Source organism: Prunus persica, chromosome G8 (genome assembly GCF_000346465.2).
Source record: "Prunus persica cultivar Lovell chromosome G8, Prunus_persica_NCBIv2, whole genome shotgun sequence".
NCBI classification, from domain to species: domain Eukaryota; kingdom Viridiplantae; phylum Streptophyta; class Magnoliopsida; order Rosales; family Rosaceae; genus Prunus; species Prunus persica.
The window spans coordinates 795,172-812,134 of record NC_034016.1 but is presented as its reverse complement, the minus strand read 5'-3'; the positions used below and the strand labels follow the sequence as shown (position 1 = coordinate 812,134).

Sequence of the window (16,963 nt, the reverse complement as noted above, 5' to 3'; positions counted from 1 at the left end):
GACGTTTAAAAAACAAATCAACGTCGCTCAACAAATATATTACGTCGTCTTAGTCTTACTTAAGACGACGAAAAACGACGACAGTAATACAAAAACAGTCGTTGTTTTTATATTCTTATTTTATTTAAATCTGTCATCCAAAAAAGAAACTTTACATATTCCAGAACATTAATTTCCTTCATTTTAAATTTCCTCCGGAAAAAAAACTCTATTTATAACGCACTGTAATTGAAAAATAAATTGAAAGATCACGGGAAAAAAAATTCTATTCATAATTTAAAAATTCAAATCCACGTCGGTTATATTAAACCTAACGACGTTAAATGAAAAGATTCCACGTCGCAAAACAAATATTGCGTCGTGTTAGTTAAAAACGACGGCATAACAAAAAACCGTCGTTGTTTCAAACTGAATTAATTTAAAATTTCTTCGGGAAAGGAAAATCTATTTATAATTTCCTCGGGTTAGTAATATTGCGTCGTGTTAGTTTACAAATTCTAGAATATTAATTTCCCTCATTTTAAATTTCCTCGGGAAAGAAAAATCTATTTATCACGCTTTGTAATTGAAAACTAAAACTGAAAGAATTCGGGAAAAAAAACTCTATTTATAATTTAAAAATAAAATCCACGTCGGTTGTATTACACTTAACGACGTTTAACAAAATAATCTACGTCAGTAATTATAAATCTACCGCCATCTTACCTTAATATAGACGACGAGAAAAGACGACGGTAGAACAGAAAACCGCCGTTGTTTCAGTTTCTTTAACAGTTTGGTCCTTTATCTTTCTGCAGGACTTGTATAGTTCAAAGCATTGACAATGTCTTCATCATATCTCCCAGCAACTACTGATTCGATTGCTCATGCTTTAGAGGCCATCTGAAGCCATTTCTATTCTTTATCGCATTCTTGAAACTCATCTTCTTCTTCTGAAGCTCTACGGATAAAGGAAGAGGCTATCACAAATCTGAAGGATCTTCTTAGCCAAGAAAATCAAGCAGAGGATCAGGCACATCTGATCTTCAGATTTCCCTGAGAAGCGAACTTTCCTTCGACAGCGAGTGGAGGCCAGGCTTGCATCTCTTTTGATGGAAAGCAAGGAGTATTCAGAAGCACTAAGTGTCCTATCAGGCTTGATCAAGGAAGTGAGAAGGCTAGTTGACAAGCTTCTTCTTGTGGACATAGATTTGATGCGAGTAAGCTCAATTTCTCTTTGAGAAAGACATCCAAATTATTGTCTTTGAGATGTGAGAGACAGTGTCTCTGAGAGAGGAAGAACTTGGAACCCTAAATGTAAACCGAAAATGAATGAAAGTGACAAATTTATAGAATAAATTTTTAAAACCAACGGCGGTCCTTACAAAAAAACCGCCGTTTAAATTGTAAAATCAACGTCGGTATGACCGACATATATTACATAAATCCACGTCGGTACATTAATAAAAACGACGTGTTAAATAATCTACCATGACGCAAGTTATTACTTATGTACTTTAATTTTTGAGTTTACTACGACGGTACCTACAACACTATTGTCGTATTTATTTACCACGTCCGAAGTTAAATGTACCGTCGTATTTTGTAATTTATACGTCGTAGTTATACGTAACCGCCGTATTATTTTTTTGAAATGGTTTTATATGTAAGCAACTTTTCGTCTACCTGACTTACACATGCACTGTTTCCAAACCCGATTAAAAATTTCAATCTCCCAAAGAAAACTTTTTGTCTTTTTTCCTTATCAGAGCACTGTCATAGTATCTCATCGTCTTCCTCTCGTCTTCTTCGTCGTCTCTGAACTTAAACATCGTCTTCCTCTTGCTTTCATTGCACGCAAAAGGTAAGCTTTCATTTTCACTATTTTGGTTGCTGTTTTGCATGCTCATACGTTTTTTGTTTGAAAAATCTTTTTACCTTTTTTCTGGCCAAAATCATTTTACTTCTTTCCAAGTTTGATAAAATATACAGACAAAGAGGGAAAGTTTCCAACTTTGAAGACAACTACCTCAACTAAATAAGACGACGGTAGCTTCTTATTTACGTGGTTAAATATGTAGACCACGACGGTTCGTCAGTCGTTCTAGCGTCGTCTGAAAATTGACAAAATTGTTTTTAAAATTATAGTCTTTTTTTTATTTGCTTGTTTAATTGCAGGTTTGATTTCTCTGAACAATGGTTTTTGTTTTTCCCTAATTTGATAAAATATAAAGAAAAAGAAAGTAGGGTTGGTATCTAATATAGACGACAGTATCTTATTGTTTTACGTCGTGTGAATGTTAATACCACGACGTCATATTAAAATACCGTCGTCTATATAAGATTCCAAAACTTTCTTTCTTGGCCTTGTATTTTATCAAATTAGAAAACAAAAACCATGGTTCAGAAAAATCAAATCTGCAATCAAACATTCACAGAGAAAGAAAGAAGGGTTTTGGATCCTTATATAGACGACGGTATATTACTATTGACGTCGTGTGAACATCAATACCACGATGTTATATAAATATTTCGTCATTTATAGTTAATTATCACGTCGTCCGGTAAATATAGACGTAATAAGTTATTATTACGTCTTATTTTATATTATTTCGTCGTTGTTTAATTACCTTGGTTGTAAACATTTATTACGTCTGAGATTATTTCATTGCGTCGTTTAAAATCATATCATACGTCGTATTTTATTAATAACCGTCGTTTGTGTTCTTAATCTTTTCCTGAAATATTTTCACTTGCAGTTTTGTCTGTAAAAATGGTTTCTCAAGACCAAAGTAAGGACTCTGGCTCCAAGAAAAATGGAGGTAAGGAGCTTGGAATGGTAACTCCTCAAGAGAAGTCTTCGAAGAAGATGAAGTCTTCGAAGAAGATGAAGTTTGCCTCATCATCTGCTGAGACAGAACCAACCAGCACGACAACAATCTCTGATGATTCAAAGTCTGGTCGAGGTATAAGCACAATGCCTCGTGTTGTGAAGAGAAAACTTCAGAAACTCAGGTCAATTGTTGAGTACAATAAAAGGGGGAAAGGAATTGGCCAAGCACATAGTGAGATGCAGTCCTACATTGGTGTGTTGGCACGCTCCAGAGTTCCACTTGTGGACATGAAATGGGCTCAAATCCCCAAGGATATAAAGGAGCAGATTTGGGAAGCAGTTGACATTGCTTTTGTGGTAGGTCAAGGGGGCAAGAACTCTGTGTTAGCTTCTGCTGCCAAGAAATGGAAGGATTTCAAGTCTACACTAACGAGGCATTATATCCTTCCATACACCAATGACAGAGAGAGATTAAGCCAACCCCCTGAAACATATAAATTCATAGAGAAAACACAATGGGATGCCTTTGTAGCTTTAAGGTTATCCAAAGATTTTGAGTCTGTGCATTCTCAACATGCACAGATTAGGGAGAAACTTGAGTACAATCATCGATTGTCTCGAAAAGGATATGCTGGTTTGGAGGATCAATTGGAGGAAACCATGCCTGGGGTAGAAATTGATCGATCTACCTTATGGAAGAGAGCTAGACAGGACAAACATGGTAACATCCCGAATCCAAGGGTGGCAGAGAAAGCAAAATTAATTGTAAGCCTACTCACTCTGTTTTAAATTTTTATTAAACTGTGAATAATTCTTATTACGTCTTATGTTATATTTTGCGTCGTGTGAATGATATTACCACGTCGAAATTTTTTACAAACGTCGTTAAAGGTCTAAATCAGGAATCACTACTCTGTTTTCTGTAATTATAGCATAAGATGTCGGTGGTTCATTTTTGCGTCGTTTGTATTAAATTACTACGTCGAAATGTTTTAAACAAGGTCGTTAAAGGTGTGAATATTGAATCATCCCTCTGTTATCTGTAAATAAAGCATAAGACGTTGGTGGTTTATTCATTTCGTCGTTTTAAAAAACTAACCACGTCGGTATAACTACCGTCGTGATAAATTATAATAACGTCGATTTATATGTTATTGCGTCGTGTGAAATTATATAATACGTCGTTTGTATATAAATAACGGCCGTGTGTTTTTTGTTCTTACTTTTTTATATATCTTTGTTTTAGGATGAATTGTAAAAACAAGTCTCGGAAGGCAAAGTCAGTGTATCTGGCAGCAATGATGTGCTGACCATGGCTTTGGGCCCCGATCATCCAGGCAGAGTGAGAGGTGTAGGTGCTGGGATTTCCCCAAGGCAATATTTCAATTTACCCAAACCACAGAGGATGAGCTTTGACGACCGTTTAAAGGACAGTTTAAGAGTTCTCCTTCAAGAAGAGAATAAAAAGATGGAAGCTAAGGCAAGGGAAGAGGCTTTAAGGATGGAGGCTAGAACCAAACAATTGGTAGAGGCTGAGAGGGAGCATTTCCTGAGTCAGCTTTCCCAATTAATTCCCAATTTTGATCCAAGCATGCTTAAACCAAGAATTAGCCAAAGTCCCAAAAATCCAATGTCTGACAAAGCAAGCTGCTCTGGAGGTGATGTGAGATCCCTACATTTTGAGGATGATACTGCCAAAAATGGGAAACATCAGGAAGAAAAGGTAACATATCTGAACTTTGAATTCTCTGTTTTTTTAAAAACTATTAGACGTCGTTATTATTAATAAAACCGTCGTTTGAAATACATCCCACGACGATTTTAAAAATAAACCGTCGTTTGTATTTCAATACCACGTCGTATTTAGTTTACTTGTTTTACACGCCATTAAACGTCGTTATTTTTACTATCTACCATCGTTTAATAATTTAAGACGTCCATAATTCTTACATACTGTCTTGTGTTTTGTCTTACCACGACGTTTGAATTTAATTTTTTTACTATCTCTACATTCTTTATTACTTAAAACAGAAAAATGAAGGAAATCAAGATGAAGAGAAGAATGAAGAAAAAAAAGATGAAGAGAAGGAAGAAGAAAAAAAAGATGAAGAGAAGAAAGAAGAAAAACAAGATGAAAAGGAGAAAGAATATGAAGAAAAGCATGACGACCAGGTATGTTCACATAACTTTGCCTTTTTTATTTGTTTTTCAAAATTTCAGACGTCGATATTTTTCTTTAAACCGTCGTTTGTTTACAACTTAGACGGCGGAATTTTTTTCTAAGACGTAATAAATTATTCACCACGATGGTTTTTTCACCGTCGTTTAAATTCTTTTCAGACGACGTTTTATTCCTTAAACCGTCGTTTTTATTGAATTACCACGTCATTTTTTTTATTTCTTTAAACAGGTTATTAAAGTTGTTGATTATTCAAATATGGAGGTGCCATATTCTTTAAAATCCCTTTGTCGTTATGTGGAAACGACACTCGTGCCTCAGGATAAGACCCTGAACTTTACAATTGATAAGGAGGTGTTTGGTCTAGAACGCGATACCTTCATCCTGCCTGAAGATATTACACAATTTGCAAGCATGGAAGAAATAGGAGCTACTGTGGTTGCTGTATATATGAGGTTTGTCATTCTAAAATAATACGTCGTTGGTTTATTTATTGCGTCGTCTTAACTAACTAACCACGTCGTTAGTATGTACCGTCGTGATAAATATATTATAACGTCGTTGTCTATTTCAGTACGTCGTGTGAAATTTTATAATACGTCGTTTTGTTATACATAACCGTCGTGTGTTTTTTTGTGCTGACTTGTTTATATTATTTTATATATTTAGGTACTTACATGATCTTTTGAAACAAGCAAATATGTGCAGCATGGTTGGCTTTATCGACCCTGCTACAGTTAGTGCCAACTCTGGGACAATAGCTGACAGATCACGATTGGTAGCAACTCGACTTTAGAAGACTGATGGTGAACAGATTTTCATGATGCCTTACAATCCAGGGTTAGTCTCCTTTACAGGATTTTGTTTTTATGATTTTCAATAAATGACAGCTTATAAACTAACCACGTCGGTGTTTTATTTTATTGAGTCGTTTGAAACTACTAACCACGTCGGTAGTTATTTATCGTCGTGATAAATATATAATGTCGTCGATTGCTACTTTATTTCGTCGTGTGAAATATTATAATACGTCGTTTTTGTAAATAACCGTCGTTTTTATATTAATTTTGTGCAGCCGTCATTGGATCTTGCTGATTGTGAGAGCAAAGAGGGAAACCGTCTATTTTCTGGATCCTCTGCCCGGAAATCGTGTGGTCGATGAAGAGGGCAAAAACATCGTGAACAGTGCTATAAAAATATATAATTCTCACATAGCCAGAGCAGGCCGTAAAGCAGTAATTTGGAAAACTCTGTCAGGCACACCAAAGCAACCCAGCAGTGTCGAATGCGGGTATTATGTGATGCGCTTCATGAGGGACATCATCATGGATCCTTCCTTGGCGTTTGAGAAGAAGGTAAGAAGAAATTACCTTCATACATTTTACGTCGTTTTTTGTATTATCAACGACGGTCATGTAAAATTACCGTCGTTGAATAGATATACTACGTCGGTTATGAAAAATATGGTCGTCTGTGATTGAATTTCTTTTTATTTATAAACCCTAATAGTCATTGTTTATGCAGTATGCCAAGGGAAAACAGGAAGCGCCATACCCCTAAGAAGCAATTGATGAAGTCCGGAATGAATGGGCAGAGTTTGTTTGGGAATTATTGAACACTTGATATTTATGTATAATGTATAAATTTTGTCTATAATATATAATGTAAAAATTTGTTGAGGTTTTCTTAAATTAAAAAAAAACAAACATACAAATTGCGTAACCGACGTGTAATACTTTTCAAACGACCTAATAAAGTCAAAAACCATCGTTTTTTGTTGTTTCGTTTTAAACAAATCCGACGTAAAAGGATATTTAGACGACGTTCTTTGAACAATTGAGTCGTTTATGGTTTACAACGTTTTCAATTTCTTAAGGGTTCAGGGTAGTACTTTGTAACGACAGCGGTTAAGTCGTGGAATATATATTTTACGTCGGATAGTCAAATATCCGCCATGGTTTCTCATTTAAACGACGTCATTTTAACAACTTAGTCGTCTATTACAATTTACAACGTCTACAATTTATTAACACCGACGTGGTTTGTTCTTGTGATAAGAATATTTTATTATTTTTATATCAAAATATTCAAAATAAATTTAAAATAAATCAGAAAAATGCAAAGTCAACTCCTATGAAGTCATTGATATATTTTCTTCCCCCTAAACCTTGAAAAAATTCATTTTGAATAACAAAAATTTAAAATGACCATCCAAAAAAAAATTGTTTTGATGAGTCATAAAATCACTTCTAGTTTTATGGTTTAGGGTTTAGAGTCTAGGGTTTAGAGATTAGAGTTGTTATTTATTGGGGTTTATTTTTAAAGTATAATTTTTGGGTAGTATAGGGTATATATTAGGCTGTAAAACCATAAACCCTTTTATAAACTTAAAATTTTAAATTATATAATTTAGTTTTAAGGGTTTAGGGTATTAATTTTTAACGACGGTGGTTGAGTCGTGGAATACATATGTTACGTCGTGCAGTAAAATATCCGACATGGTTTCTACTTTAAACGACGTCATTTTAATATGTAAGTCGTCTATTATAATTTACAACATCTTCAATTTCTTAACCCCGACGTGGTTTGTTATTGTGATAAGAATATTTTATTATTTTTATATCAAAATATTCAAAATAAATTTAAAATAAATCAGAAAAATGCAAAGTCAACTCCTATGAAGTCATTGATATATTTTCTTCCCCCTAAACCTTGAAAAAATTCATTTTGAATAACAAAAATTTAAAATGACCATCCAAAACAAAATTGTTTTGATGAGTCATAAAATCACTTCTAGTTTTATGGTTTAGGGTTTAGAGTCTAGGGTTTAGAGATTAGGGTTGTTATTTATCGGGGTTTATTTTTAAAGTATAATTTTTGGGTAGTATAGGGTATATATTAGGCTGTAAAACCATAAACCCTTTTATAAACTTAAAATTTTAAATTATATAATTTAGTTTTAAGGGTTTAGGGTATTAATTTTTAACGACGGTGGTTGAGTCGTGGAATACATATATTACGTCGTGCAGTAAAATATCCGACATGGTTTCTACTTTAAACGACGTCATTTTAATATTAATTTTTAACGACGGTGGTTGAGTCGTGGAATACATATATTACGTCGTGCAGTAAAATATCCGACATGGTTTCTACTTTAAACGACGTCATTTTAATATGTAAGTCGTCTATTATAATTTACAACGTCTTCAATTTCTTAACCCCGACGTGGTTTGTTATTGTGATAAGAATATTTTATTATTTTTATATCAAAATATTCAAAATAAATTTAAAATAAATCAGAAAAATGCAAAGTCAACTCCTATGAAGTCATTGATATATTTTCTTCCCCCTAAACCTTGAAAAAATTCATTTTGAATAACAAAAATTTAAAATGACCATCCAAAACAAAATTGTTTTGATGAGTCATAAAATCACTTCTAGTTTTATGGTTTAGGGTTTAGAGTCTAGGGTTTAGAGATTAGGGTTGTTATTTATTGGGGTTTATTTTTAAAGTATAATTTTTGGGTAGTCTAGGGTATATATTAGGCTGTAAAACCATAAACCCTTTTATAAACTTAATTTTTTAAATTATATAATTTAGTTTTAAGGGTTTAGGGTATTAATTTTTAACGACGGTGGTTGAGTTGTGGAATACATATGTTACGTCGTGCAGTAAAATATCCAACATGGTTTATACTTTAAACGACGTCATTTTAATATGTAAGTCGTCTATTATAATTTACAACGTTTTTAATTTCTTAACCCCGACGTGGTTTTTCAGTCGTCTTTATATCAAAATATTCAAAATAAATTTAAAATTATTCCGAAAAATGAAGCGTCAAAATAAACGGCGTTACGTTCAGTGTTTCCGTCGTGGAATATTACATTTACGTCGGTTCTTGTAGAACTTTCGCCATGGTTTTTCTTTCGACGTTTTAAAGAGCGCGCTCTCTAAAAATTTTCGCGCTACCTAAATTTTTTAGATTTGGCTCTTATTCTTATACTTCTAACCCTGAACCCTAAAATTTTCAGATTTCGCGCAACATAACATTTCGCTCTCTCACTTCTGCTCTAATTAAAAGTTGCACTCTCCAGGCTCCGTCGAATCTGTGAGCTCGTCCAACCTGTAAGTACAAACCCTATCTTCCCCTGGTAAATTCATTGAATGATATTAAGTTGTTTTGTTAAAGGGTTTTAGGTATATGCTTTGCGATCTGTTAATAATGTGCTTATAGGTATGGGTTCATGGATTTTCTGTTTAATGGGTTCATGGATTACATTATCTGTTATGTTGAATTGGAGAATACGGAGGAAGTCCTACCTTATATCGAGTACGTATGAGTTTTATTCTTTAAGTTTCCATTTTAAATTATTTCTTATGTTTATCTTATATATTTGGGACCGTAATGCTTGAATTTTTCGTGTCATGTAGGCAACATATGATCCACATCAAGACTGCTTATCCAAAATTTAGAAAGAGAACAAAGTGGCTGCAGGATAAGCACAATAGCACTTTCATTCAATGGCTACGCTTCAAGGTATATGTTGTTGAATAACATATTTCTCTTTTAATTTTCTTCTTATTTCTATGTTAGATTGAATTAAGATATGATTAATTTGCAAGTTCAAAGTGAACTTGAGGAAGACAATCATGGCGTATCAGAAAATTTAAGGTGGCTAGCAGCTGGTCCAAACATGGCAGTGCCATTATATAGGAGCTATCTTATTAAAGGTATTAAATTCAATATCAAGGCACAAGATGATGTGCGGACAACTCAAAATAGTGGAGTTTATTTACTTGCACATACCATGCAAGTTGCTAGTGCCAAGGATAAAAACCCAATTCTCTCAAATATGGGTTTCTATGGTGTCATTCAAGAAATTTGGGACCTTGACTACCAAAAGTTTACAATCCCAGTCTTTAGGTGTGATTGGATAGATAATTCTGGTATTGTAGTCGACGAACTTGGATTTACCCTTGTAGATTTGAGTAAAATTGGACATAGGAATGACCAATTTGTTTTGGCTTCTCAAGTCAAACAAATATTTTTTGTTGACGACCCGATGCATTGTGGTTGGTCGGTAGTGTTATCAATGCCTAATAGAGAATATAATGATGTTATTGGTGATGAAGTCTTAGGTGATGTGATAATTGAGTGTGAGCCATTTACTAGAGGGATGCCAAATGTTGACACATTTGATGAACTGATGGGTGAGTTAGGTGGTCAAAATATTCGAGATGGGTGTGAAGATATATGGATTGAATGATGCTTATGTAATTGGCAGTGTATGACATTAATTTTGTAATATATTGTAATGTGATTTCTTCACTTTCATTATACAGGTTTTGGCCACAAAACAATCAGTGCAAAAAATACTGGTTCCAGATTACATCATTATATTCTGCATAAAAAACGACGTCTGTTCAAATAAAACACGACGTTATTGTGAACTAGTTATTCAGCATATTTACCGACGTCTTAAAGCAACGTAACAATGAAGAACCACGACGCTATTGTGAAGCAATTATTCAGGATATCACGTCGGGGAAGGATTAAGAACCGCCATGTAATTCAAAATAACACGACTCCAATCCCATAATACCGACGTCTAAAAAACGAGATATATAATCTGAACGTTAAAAAATACGACGTCATCATACATTTTCCACGTCGCAAGTTCTTTTATAAACGAAGAGGAACGAAATGAATTTCGACGGTAATTCATTATAACCGCCGTCTAATATCAATTAAACGACGTTATTTGTAATACGGCTCTCATCATAATCAACGCCGTCTATATGTTCTGTAATACGGCTCTCATTTATTTGTAACCGACGTTGTTTAGAAGTTCAACGTCGTCTATATTAATAAGTGCGTCGTGAGTAATGAATACATATAAATACAACGTCGACTATATAAATGCCACCGACGTTGTTTCGCATTTCAACGTCAACTATATAAATACATACGTCGTAAATAATGACACTGACAACTATTTCCACGTCATCTTTTTTAGAAAAATCGAAGTGGAAAATTTATTTCACGACGGTTGTTTGTAAATAAGAGACGTAGTAGATTTCAATAACGTCGTCTTCTCATGTATTTAAAGACGTCATATTTTTTCTTGTCGTGAAAATTATATTTAACGGCGTAGTGTTTTAGTTGTCGTCGTTGTATGTCTATCTTGCGGCCTTGTTCTTTTAATATGTGTCATATTTTTCCTTTTTAACGACGGTGATTTGTTTGAGTTGGTCGTCTATTCTCATCCTCAACTATTTTTTAGAACTTTAGCAGACTAAACACGTCTGTTTTTATTTGTTTTCGACGTTGTTTTATTTAACAACGTCTAATATTTATCGTCGTTGTTTGTTTCTGAAAATAGGACGTATAAATTTTGTAATACGACTCTCATATATTTGTAACCGACGTTGTTTCGTTGTTCATCGTCTACTGTATAAATACATACGTCGTAAATAATGACACTGACAACTATTTCCACGTCATCTTTTATAGAAAAATCGAAGTGGAAAATTTATTTTACGACGGCTGTTTTTATATAGGCGACGTAGTAGGTATCAATAACGTCGTCTTCTAATGTATTTAAAGACGTCTTATTTTTTATTGTCGTGAAAATGATATTTAACGGCGTCTTATTTTAATTTTCGTCGTTGTATGTCTATCTTGCGGCCTTGTTCTGTTAATATGTGTCATATTTTTCCTTTTTAACGACGGTTTTTTTAGAGAGTTGGTCGTCTATTCTCATCCTCGACTGCTTTTTTAGATCTTTTTGCAGTACAAAGACGTCGTTTTGTATTTGTTGATGACGTTGTATATTTTAACAACGACGGTGATTTAGCGTCGTGGTTTATGAGGGAAAAGATGACGATGGATTCCACGACCATTGAAAAACCGAATACACGACGGTGATTTACCGTCGTCTTTTTGCTTTTTTGTAGTCGTGCAAAATAGAGCACCACACATGCTGTTGCTAGATTAGCTTTATCTTGTTTGGATGGATGATGGAGGATTTGCTTTAACCTCTTCTGAGGATTGTTAAAAATATGTGTGGAAAATGATGGGGAGAATATGTTTTCTAATTATATCTTCTTTACAAGATTACAAAGGTATATATGCATAAGTTGGGGAAGGCTAATATCCACTGACCGGGTTAAGAACCATTGGCCAGTCTAAGAGCTGTTGGTCAACACGCCACAACCTTAATTTTCGTGATTTAATCCCTAATTATAGGGAAACTCTAATTACAAGTAACAAGATTAAGTCACCCTCAATTAAGGGAAACAAACGTGTAAATGGGACAGCCACCAATAGCTAATCACGGCTAGCAGCCACCTAGCCACCAATACTTCCAATAGTATGTATGTAATCCATTGTTTGGCAACTTAAGTACGGAACTTATTAAATGATACGTAGAAAAAAAAAAATCTTGGAAATTGGGGATTGAGATTCCTAATTTTAATTTGGGAGTTTTGGTAATATACCCCAAATAGTGGCTGAAATTATAAAAAAAAAACACCACATGGAATGCACTTTAGAAACATACCCAAAAACTATTTAATACATAAGAAATGAGTATAATGCCTATGTATCTCTCTTAAATAATGTTCATCTTTGTACTTCTTCCTCGTTACGACTTGTGTAATCTGTATCTAATTTCCTCTCAAAATGACTTACTCAAACTAACATATTGCTTCCTTCAATTTCTTGGTAAAAACATCTTTATGAGTTAAACATTTTCTTGTATATATAAATTTCAGTTACTCAACTTGGGAATAAAACTAACACATATGAATTCTTTACTTGGTTGGTTTTGAGGTGCCAAATTAAAAATAACAGTAAATGAATTGAAATTTCTGGGGATGGGGTGGCTAAATATTTACAGCTTCAAAGCTAGAAACGAATTTCTAGGCTAGTGTTGTGAAAAAATTATGCAGGCCTGAGCAGAAGTAGTAGCATATCTTTCACCAATTGAAACACAAAAGAAACAAAAAAGAATGCATGGCTCAAATCTGTTATCAATTGCTACTAAAGTGAGTCAATCTCCAACAATATTACAAGACATACAAACAGACAGTACTGAAAATGCAATCTATGAGCAGAGAGTCTTGGTATTACTTGATTCAAGCATTAACAAAAGAAAATAAGATTTAGTGTTTGCAGCTTCACAACAGAAAGGGTTCTTCCTGGCGCAAACAGGATTGAATCTTCACCTCTCAGCCTAGATTCTGCAGAAAAAAAGAGCATTATGAAACCAGGATGGAAATCGGATGAAATTTCAATGCTTATATTATGCTAAAGAAACTAACTATTAAGGATTTAGTATTTGGTCCATGAACAAATTATATGGCTTTACCAAAATGTTAATTTGGAATAATTTGGAACAATTTCTATTAGAACAGTTCAAATTACATACCTTCTAGCAAGGAAAAAATTAACGTACCTTCATGTGGATGAACTATGATGAGCTCTTATCAAGCATTTCAAAGAATAATTTGTAATGACGGTGATGTGTTTTACCGTTGGATGATCCACCCCTCCTTCTTGTATGGACTCTATAAGTTGCATTGAAACAGACAACAATTCAAGTGTTTCTAGCTTACTAAGGTATTCAAAACCCTGTGGCAATGCCTTTAACTCCATACATCTAGCAAGTGTTAATAACCGGAGATTCCTCATCACCCCTTCTGCTATAGTTATCTTATTCAATAAGGGGAAATTAAACAACTCCAGAATAGTAAGCTTTGGAAAGCCTCTGTTGAAACACAACTCATTACCAACATAGGCATTGACAAGTAAAAGCCTTCCCAGACATGGCAATGCTTCAATATGAGGTAGTAAATCCTCGTCAAGTCTCGTCCAATGAAGATACAGATATGTAAGGTTCTGGAGCGAAGAGAACCAAGGTGGTACCTTTTGCAGCTTGCTGCCAAAAATAAGTTTTCGAAGGTGTGGAGGAGGTGAAGATAATGCATTGACGTCAAGAAACTCCTCCTCACCACTTACCCTTAAAGCCAAGCACTGAAGTAGCTTCAACTTTTGAATTGAATCACATAGGTCCATTGCGTCTCTCTCTTTTACATTCGTAATGCCAATCCTTGTAAGTTGAGTCATATTCCCAATGAGCCTTATAATGTTTCCTTCTGATTCAACACATGACAAAACTTCCAATTTCTTCAGCTTACTAATATTAAATGGCACTCTTGTCCCATGGGCAGTTTTGAAGGCCATATACTCTCCAGAATGACGGAGCATAATTAGATGGCGCAGGTTTTGCAACTTGGAAATACCTCTGGGAAGTACCTCTATCTTAGTATTGAGGATGTTCAATGTCTGAAGGTTGCGGAGCAGTCCTATGGCTTTTGGAAGCTCCTTAATTTGAGTTCCCTTCAAACTTAAGTATCTTAAGTTGAATAAGTACACTAAATTATGTGGCAGCTTATCAATTTGGACATCCTCCAAATCTAAAACCCTCAACAATTTGAATCCAGAAGGCAATGACTTTGAGAAAGAAAATGAGAATATGCCAGTAACGAATACAAGAAAAGAACGAGGGCGTGACATACCAATGCAAGATTCAATTCCTCCTTGGGTTGTTTGGATTGACAAACGGCGGGCTCCAATGTCTTCCAGTACTTCTTTCCCATCATGTACAATAGAAAATTTTTCTTTCTCAGATGTTGACAGAGCAAGCTCTCGCATAAGGTCATATGCATCTTACATGATTTTGGCCTACCGGTTTCATTCCTCTCTACAACTTGTAGCATGTTACGAAAAATGAGTTCCATAAGATAGCTATCTGCAACTTGTTCAGGTGTGACCCCTCTAGCATGTTCAACAAATCCTTCAGCTATCCATAACCTAATGAGCCTTTTCCTTCGAATCAAATAATCTTCTGGAAAAAGGGAACAATATAGAAAACAATGCTTCAAGCGATATGGCAAATCATTGAAACTAAGTAACAAGATGCTCTTCACAGGTTCTAACAAATGATGGCTTGTTAGATGCCAATTTAAGCCATTGTAGACTTTACTCCACTCCGCAGCTAATTTCTTGGAAGACATAAGACCACCTAAAGCTATGATAGCTAGAGGTAGGCCTTTACACTTTTCCATGAGTTCCCAAGCTAATTTTTCAAGCTCTGGTGGACAACATTTACCATCAAAGGTAGAGAATGATTTCCTGCTGAAAAGCTCCCAAGCGTAATTCTTTTCCAGGGGTTGCATACAGTGAACATGGCTTTCAACTCCAAAACAATGGAATGCTATGTCTTCTTTTCGAGTTGTAAACATGATTCGACTTCCAAGCTGTCTATCTGGAAGTGATATCCTTATTTCTCTCCAAAGTTTGATATCCCACACGTCATCCAGTACTACTAGGTACCTTTTAGACTCCAGGTAGTTCAGCATAAGTTGTATCAAGTCTCTGTAGCCCATGGATATCAGGTCTGCAGGGACATATTCATTCCTTGTTTGGTGGAGTTCCTTGATCAAGCTCCGAAACAAGTCTTCAATCACATAAGTTTGGGAGACAGTGATCCAAGCATAAGAATCAAAATGTCTCTTTACAGTTTCGTTGGCGAAGGTTTTGGCAACTAGAGTTGTTTTCCCGGATCCTCCCATCCCGACCACGGAGACAACAGTTAGGTGTTGCTCTTCATTGAGCAGCCATGCAGTTAATGTTTGCTTCTTTCCATCAATCCCGACGAGTTCATCTTTGTTAATAAAGAGAGAAGACACTGCTTGGTTCTTGACCCATTTGCTAATATCATCCCAACTTGTTCCTACTACACCATCAAGAGCATATCTCTTATTTCTCTCTGGAATGGCCTTGATCATTTTAGTGATTTTGTGTAACTTGTTGGCAATTTTACGCCGATAGAAGAGATTCTTTGGAATATGAATGGTCCTGTGGAGCCACCTTGCAAATCGTCCCCTACTTTGCTGCTCATACGTATGATACATGAATTCATCGATGATATCTTCAACATCACTGGTTAAGTCTCTGACACTTGTGACCCAAGCTTTCTGTGTTTCTGTCTGTGTTTTCTTGCCCTCAACATCCTCTAGGAAGGATGTCATGCTTACCAGCTCCTGCTTAATCTCATCAACTTCATCACGGACAGCGGCTATGGAGTATGCTTCGTTCTCGAGAATGTCCATAATTTTGCCAACCAAGAGAGCTGTTGGAGCTGAGTCCATATGGATTCACCTCTTACGCAACCCTAATTGACAGAATTTCCAAAGTATTGCTCTCACATACATGCATATGTTTTAAGATCAAAACAAAATATGAAAATGGTGCATATATAAGCAATCAACATGTGCAAAATGGAGCAGTTTTATTTTATGCAAATCCTAACTTAACTTGAATTGCATGCTTTATCAATTACAGAGTAAAATTCTTGGACCATGAATCTAAACCGATGAAGAAAACATACCAAGTCTTGGATAGATCTGATCTGATGGGATAGTAAAGCTCATAAAAGAAATGCAATGATTTGCTTCAATTCTGTGAAGAACAGGACTCTCTCCTCTGTCAATGAGCTCTAATAGCAAACCCAGTGAGATAAGTGGACAAGGTTTAAGAAAGAAAATGGAGGGGTACGTGGGAACACTTAGACCATGAAAGGACACAACAGGGTAAGAAAATGGGCATCAGTCAATGGTTTCTTTCTTCTCTTTTCATACATTGGGTTACCTATTTCCACTTGCACTTGTTTTCCTACTCATCAAGACCAAAAAGATGTCCTGAAAGCCTTTAATCATTATTATTATTTTTTGTTCTTTTGTCAAACTAGGTGGGCTAGAAAAGCCTTCTTAAGTCTTCACGTATGAGTATGACTATGTGAGAGACAAATAATTTCAGAGTATCTCCGTTCAAAATTATCTTGTTAACTTGTTTTTTCATTGATTTCCTATCTATATTAGCCAAAATAGAGCACCACACATGCTG

The 16,963-nt window shown here is 35.0% G+C and overlaps 1 pseudogene; it reads right to left on the bottom strand.

The window, feature by feature from the left end:
• On the bottom strand, positions 12,852-16,569 carry LOC18767593 (annotated as a pseudogene).